The sequence below is a fragment of the Brachycentrus maculatus genome, unplaced genomic scaffold (genome assembly GCF_059751285.1).
Source record: "Brachycentrus maculatus isolate JH-2025_06_01 unplaced genomic scaffold, ASM5975128v1 h1tg000895l, whole genome shotgun sequence".
Taxonomy (NCBI): domain Eukaryota; kingdom Metazoa; phylum Arthropoda; class Insecta; order Trichoptera; family Brachycentridae; genus Brachycentrus; species Brachycentrus maculatus.
In genome coordinates this window covers 5,001-12,500 of record NW_028281620.1, presented here as the reverse complement: position 1 = coordinate 12,500, position 7,500 = coordinate 5,001, and the positions used below count along the sequence as shown (strand labels likewise).

The 7,500-nt window shown below is 46.7% G+C and overlaps 1 non-coding gene and 2 pseudogenes across 1 annotated transcript; all 3 read left to right on the top strand.

The window, feature by feature from the left end:
- The first annotated feature begins 4,580 nt into the window (after nt 1-4,580).
- LOC148299902 (small subunit ribosomal RNA) lies at nt 4,581-6,520 on the top strand. Its single transcript, XR_015839020.1, has one exon. It is a non-coding gene; the product is annotated as a small subunit ribosomal RNA (ribosomal RNA).
- A 357-nt stretch (nt 6,521-6,877) lies between these two features.
- Nucleotides 6,878-7,039, top strand: LOC148299901 (5.8S ribosomal RNA; annotated as a pseudogene).
- A 337-nt stretch (nt 7,040-7,376) lies between these two features.
- The window catches only part of LOC148299900 (large subunit ribosomal RNA), a 4,078-nt pseudogene continuing 3,954 nt past the window's right edge, over nt 7,377-7,500 (top strand).

The window sequence follows — 7,500 nt, the reverse complement described above, 5'->3', positions numbered from 1 at the left end:
AATATGTCGCTGTGTGATGGAGTGAGGAGGATTTTCACATAAGTATACGCTTAGACGCTCGTGACGGTATCGCCTCGCTTTTAAAAAATGGTACAGATATGAAGGAGTTATATTATGCTTTCAAGTTTGAATAAATCAATTCAAATGTGTTGTTGTGTGATGGTAGTTTTTTTTTATTTTTTTTTACTTTATTAATGTATATCTGGTTTAAGGCCTAGGATTACTTGGCACAATCAGGCATGTCTAATATTTGAAAGCGGCCGGGCGGCAATCGCGAGTACCCTACGCTGCGCGAGTACTACGAGTCGGAGTGGCAGTTCGTTTAGATAATACAAAATACTATACAAGGAGGGGTGAACGGCGGGAGTAGCTATGATCGGCCTAAGGTTGCCGAATGCCTCGCCGTCTGACATTAATTCGACCCTCTCGATGGCTCGTCGGGAATGGCCCGGATCGAGCTCTCGACGCGGTCAAGCGGCCGCGCGTACCCCACACTGCGCGGGTACTACGAGTGGGAGTTAATATATAATATTATACGAGGAGTTATTAATACATAATATAACACAAGGAAGGGTGAACGGCGGGAGTAGCTATGAACGGCTTAATGCCTCGCCGTCTGACATTCGTCGGGGAGTACGAGTGATTGTTTATTCATGTGAGAGATAACAGAGAGTCGGAGTGATGGATTATTTACAATAGATAATATTATTAATTGAATAAATCAATTAATCAATATAAGGTTATTAATGAGAAGGGTGAACGGCGGGAGTAGCTAAGATCGGCCTAAGGTTGCCGAATGCCTCGCCGTCTGACATTAATTCGACCCTCTCGATGGCTCGTCGGGAATGGCCCGGATCGAGCTCGCGACGCGGTCAAGCGGCCGCGCGTACCCCACACTGCGCGGGTACTACGAGTGGGAGTTAATATATAATATTATACGAGGAGTTATTAATACATAATATAACACAAGGAAGGGTGAACGGCGGGAGTAGCTATGATCAGCTTAAGGTTGCCAAATGCCTCGCCGTCTGACATTAATTCGACCCTCTCGATGGCTCGTCGGGAATGGCCCGGATCGAGCTCGCGACGCGGTCAAGCGGCCGCGCGTACCCCACACTGCGCGGGTACTACGAGTGGGAGTTAATATATAATATTATACGAGGAGTTATTAATACATAATATAACACAAGGAAGGGTGAACGGCGGGAGTAGCTATGATCAGCTTAAGGTTGCCAAATGCCTCGCCGTCTGACATTAATTCGACCCTCTCGATGGCTCGTCGGACAAGGCCCGGATCGAGCTCTGAACGCGGTCAAGCGACGCCGACGCGCGGCAATCGCGAGTACCCTACGCTGCGCGAGTACTACGAGTCGGAGTGTTTGTTCGTTTAGATAATGTATATATATATATATATATATATATATATATATATATATATATATATATATATATATATATATATATATATATATATATATATATATATATATATATATATATATATAAATATTATATAAGGAGGGGTGAACGGCGGGAGTAGCTATGAACGGCTTAATGCCTCGCCGTCTGACATTCGTCGGGGAGTACGAGTGATTGTTTATTCATGTGAGAGATAACAGAGAGTCGGAGTGATGGATTATTTACAATAGATAATATTATTAATTGAATAAATCAATTAATCAATATAAGGTTATTAATGAGAAGGGTGAACGGCGGGAGTAGCTAAGATCGGCCTAAGGTTGCCGAATGCCTCGCCGTCTGACATTAATTCGACCCTCTCGATGGCTCGTCGGGAATGGCCCGGATCGAGCTCGCGACGCGGTCAAGCGGCCGCGCGTACCCCACACTGCGCGGGTACTACGAGTGGGAGTTAATATATAATATTATACGAGGAGTTATTAATACATAATATAACACAAGGAAGGGTGAACGGCGGGAGTAGCTATGATCAGCTTAAGGTTGCCAAATGCCTCGCCGTCTGACATTAATTCGACCCTCTCGATGGCTCGTCGGACAAGGCCCGGATCGAGCTCTGAACGCGGTCAAGCGACGCCGACGCGCGGCAATCGCGAGTACCCTACGCTGCGCGAGTACTACGAGTCGGAGTGTTTGTTCGTTTAGATAATGTATATATATATATATATATATATATATATATATATATATATATATATATATATATATATATATATATATATATATATATATATATATATATATATATATATATATATATATATATATATATATATATATATATATATATATATATATATATATATATATAAATATTATATAAGGAGGGGTGAACGGCGGGAGTAGCTATGAACGGCTTAATGCCTCGCCGTCTGACATTCGTCGGGGAGTACGAGTGATTGTTTATTCATGTGAGAGATAACAGAGAGTCGGAGTGATGGATTATTTACAATAGATAATATTATTAATTGAATAAATTAATTAATCAATATAAGGTTATTAATGAGAAGGGTGAACCGCGGGAGTAGCTATGATCGGCCTAAGGTTGCCAAATGCCTCGCCGTCTGACATTAATTCGACCCTCTCGATGGCTCGTCGGGAATGGCCCGGATCGAGCTCGTGACGCGGTCAAGCGGCCGCGCGTACCCCACACTGCGCGGGTACTACGAGTGGGAGTTAATATATAATATTATACGAGGAGTTATTAATACATAATATAACACAAGGAAGGGTGAACGGCGGGAGTAGCTATGATCAGCTTAAGGTTGCCAAATGCCTCGCCGTCTGACATTAATTCGACCCTCTCGATGGCTCGTCGGACAAGGCCCGGATCGAGCTCTGAACGCGGTCAAGCGACGCCGACGCGCGGCAATCGCGAATATATATATATATATATATATATATATATATATATATATATATATATATATATATATATATATATATATATATATATATATATATATATATATATATATATATATATATATTATGATGAAGATGGAGAGGAAGAAGAAGTAGAAGAAAAGTAGTAGAAGAAGAAGAAGAAGAATAATAATAATAATGATAACAAAACTAATAATCATAATAGTTATGATAATACTGATAACAATGATTATAATAATAAGAAGAAGAAGAAGAAGAAGAAGAGGAAGAAGAAGAAGAAGAAGAATAGTTATCATAATAATAGTAGTAATAGTAATAATAATAATAATAATTTCGTAAGATGAAGAAAAAGAAGAAGAAGAAGAACAAGAGCAAGAAGAAGAAGAGGAAGAAGAGGAAGTCGAAGAAGAGGTATAGGACCACGAAGAATAGAAGAAGAAGAAGAAGAAGAAGTAGGAGAAAAGTAGAAGAAGAAGAAGAAGAATAATAATAATAATAATAACAAAACTAATAATCATAATAGTTATGACAATACTGAATAATAAGAGGAAGAAGAAGAAGAAGAAGAAGAAGAAGAAGGAGAAGAAGAAGAAGAAGAGTTATCATAACAATAGTAGTAATAGTTAAAATAATAATAATTTCGTAAGAAGAAGAAAAAGAAGAAGAAGAAGAAGAAGAACAAGAGCAAGAAGAAGAAGAGGAAGAAGAGGAAGTCGAAGAAGAATAGAATAGAATAGAAGAAGAAGACGATTAAGACGAAAAGTAGACGACGAAGAATAGAAGAAGAAGAAGAAGAAGAAGAAGAAGGATGATAATAATAATAATAATAATAATAATAATAATAATAATAATAACAAAACTAATAATCATGATAGTTACGATAATAATGATAACAATGATTATAATGATAAGGAGAAGGAGAAGAAGAAGAAGAGGATGAATACTTTTTAAAAAAATATATATATCTGCGTGTACACGCATCGACGTGTAAAAAATATGTATATATATTCGTAACGTGTATCCGCTATCGAAACGAAAATCGTGTAGAGAGAAGTGAAAAAAATTATGCGCGCCGACCATCTGGACTCGATCACTCGCCGTACCCCGCGCGGGAGTTACGCTAAGCCCGAATCCGCGCACCCGCCTCGGTCTAGTCGCTCTCGGGGCCGGGGCCGGCGAGACCGGGCCGCCGCGGTACTGTATGCGCGTCCGTAGTGGCGCGCTGATTTGCACAGCGTTCGCAAACCGCGGCGGCCCATCTGTCGGTCGCGTCGGCGGTACATTTGCGAAACTCGACGCGGCGTTCGCCTTCTGGCTTCGCCGGCGCCCGTGTCTCATCTCTGGAGTTCCGCGCGAGTAGAACTTGACCAAGAAATGAAAAAGAGTACGGTCGGAGGAGGTAACTCCCCGGCCACACCGTTGCCTCACGGCTCACGGCGTACGCGTTTTACGAATGGGAATTCATAATTTAGGCGACGACGACGCACTCCGTGTGATCGATCCCCGCCTGCTCTCCCCGCTCGGCTCTTCGAGCAAGAGAACCACCGCAGCGGCAAGGCAGAGTAACAACAATACACATGCCCGATAATGAGCAAATTGTTCTTTTATCGACGGAGTGTGAGTGTCACAGAGCGTGGCGCGGCGGGTGACTCCGCCGCGCGCGAACACGCCGTGTCCGAGCAGTGTCTCTCGGTTACGCAGCTAACCCGAAGAACAGCTCCCTGGTTGATCCTGCCAGTAATCATATGCTTGTCTCAAAGACTAAGCCATGCAAGTCTCAGTAAAAGCCGAATTAAGGTGAAACCGCGAATGGCTCAATATATCAGTTTTGGTTCCTTAGATCGTACACGGTTACTTGGATAACTGTGGCAATTCTAGAGCTAATACATGCAAACGAGGTCCTGACCGGCAACGGGAGGGATGCTTTTATTAGATCAAAAACCAATCGGCGGCGGGGTTCGCGCCCCGTCCGTCGCCATTCGAGATGACTCTAGATAACTTTGAGCTGATCGCACGGTCTAGCACCGGCGACGCATCTTTCAAATGTCTGCCTTATCAACTGTCGATGGTAGTTTATGCGACTACCATGGTTGTCACGGGTAACGGGGAATCAGGGTTCGATTCCGGAGAGGGAGCCTGAGAAACGGCTACCACATCCACGGAAGGCAGCAGGCGCGCAAATTACCCACTCCCGGCACGGGGAGGTAGTGACGAAAAATAACGATACGGGACTCGTCCGAGGCCTCGTGATCGGAATGATTACACTTTAAATCCTTTAACGAGGATCCATTGGAGGGCAAGTCTGGTGCCAGCAGCCGCGGTAATTCCAGCTCCAATAGCATATACTAAAGTTGTTGCGGTTAAAAAGCTCGTAGTTGAAATTGTGTCCTGCGGTGTCGGTCTACCGAATGCGGTACGACAGGCACGTCTGCGGGGCTTCTCGCCGGTGCGTCCACCGCCGGTGTGTCGCGGTCGTCCTCACGGTCGGCCGCGCGCCGAGGCGGGCCGTCGCGGCTGTTTACTTTGAACAAATTAGAGTGCTCAAAGCGGGCTAACACTTGCCTGAATATTGTACGCATGGAATAATAGAATAGGACCTCGGTTCTGTTTTGTTGGCTTTCTGATACCAGAGGTAATGATTAATAGGGACAACTGGGGGCATTCGTATTGCGACGTTAGAGGTGAAATTCTTGGATCGTCGCAAGACGGACTAAAGCGAAAGCATTTGCCAAAGGTGTTTTCATTAATCAAGAACGAAAGTTAGAGGTTCGAAGGCGATTAGATACCGCTGTAGTTCTAACCATAAATGATGCCAGCCAGCGATCCGCCGAAGTTTCATAATTTTAACCCGGTGGGCAGCTCCCGGGAAACCAAAGCTTTCGGGCTCCGGGGGGAGTATGGTTGCAAAGCTGAAACTTAAAGGAATTGACGGAAGGGCACCACCAGGAGTGGAGCCTGCGGCTTAATTCGACTCAACACGGGAAAACTCACCAGGCCCGGACACTGGAAGGATTGACGGATTAACAGCTCTTTCTCGATTCGGTGGGTGGTGGTGCATGGCCGCTCTTAGTTGGTGGAGCGATTTGTCAGGTTAATTCCGGTAACGAACGTAACTCTAGCCTATTAAATAGACGTGCAACCGGTATCACGAGGGTCCGCGTGCGCGCGTTCCGCGGCGCTCGCGTCGCGTGCGTGCGTCTCGCGGTCTTCACTACCGGCGTACAATGAAAATCTTCTTAGAGGGACCGGCGGTATATATAGCCGCACGAGATTGAGCAATAGCAGGTCTGTGATGCCCTTAGATGTCCTGGGCCGCACGCGCGCTACACTGAAGGGATCAGCGTGTCCTCCTTGGCCTAACGGCCCGGGTAACCCGATGAAACCCCTTCGTGATAGGGATTGGGGTTTGCAATTCTCCCCCATGAACGAGGAATTCCTAGTAAAAGCGAGTCACCAGCTCGCGTTGATTGCGTCCCTGCCCTTTGTACACACCGCCCGTCGCTACTACCGATGGATGATTTGGTGAGGTCTTCGGACTGGTGCGCGGAAGCTCGTCTCGGGCGTCCGACGCGTCGGAAAGTTTGACCGAATTTGATCATTTAGAGGAAGTAAAAGTCGTAACAAGGTTTCCGTAGGTGAACCTGCGGAAGGATCATTTCCTGTGTAATAATATATTTTGTAATATATATACATACTTGTATGTAAAATACACGAATCACGATGCGCGGCCGAGAGCCCGACATCGCTGCGGCGGAGATCGCCCTAGGGCGCCGCCGCGAACCGCGGACCCGCCGGCGTCGCGGGACGGCTCTCTCGATCCTGACGGGTCGGGGGACCGCGCCCGCGTCCGGTCGCGATTTAGTGATGCGCGTGTGCGTGTGCGCGCGCGCATCACCATTAAGGTTGCTATTTTTTGTTGTTTTGATCTTCTAAGGTCAGTTTGCGCTCGCGCGAACACCCAAAACGCGACGGATAAACAAGTGAACGAATGACAATTTTAAAATTGTACAATTATTACCCTGAACGGCGGATCACTCGGCTCGTGGGTCGATGAAGAACGCAGCTAAATGCGCGTCAGAGTGTGAACTGCAGGACACATGAGCATCGACATTTCGAACGCACATTGCGGTCCGAGCAAGACGTAGTTTGTCCACGGACCACTCCTGTTTGAGGGTCGCGCACGCAATGCGACCAGACTTCGCCGCGGAGTCTCTCACCCTCGTCCGCGAGGGGGGGGGGCCCCGGCGAGCGCGCTGCCGGCGTCGCCCGCGCCGCCCGACCCGCTCCGGCGGTCGGCGCGCGCGCGGGCGTCCGGTCAAATGTGTGACGAATTTCGAGCGCGCGGCCGGGACGCTAACGCGTGTCCGGGGGCTAGCGACGACGCTGTGAAACCGCGATCGATCCTTTTGCGATCTTCGCGGGGCGATCCTCGCGCCCTCGACGCGGTCCCGCCGCCGCGCGCCTCTGTCTGTCTGTATTATTTATATATAATATAAAAATTATCTTTCTGTCGTCGACCTCAAATCAGGAGAGATCACCCGCCGAACTTAAGCATATCAGTAAGCGGAGGAAAAGAAACTAACGAGGATTCCCCGAGTAGCGGCGAGCGAAACGGGAAGAGCCCAGCGCTGAATCCTG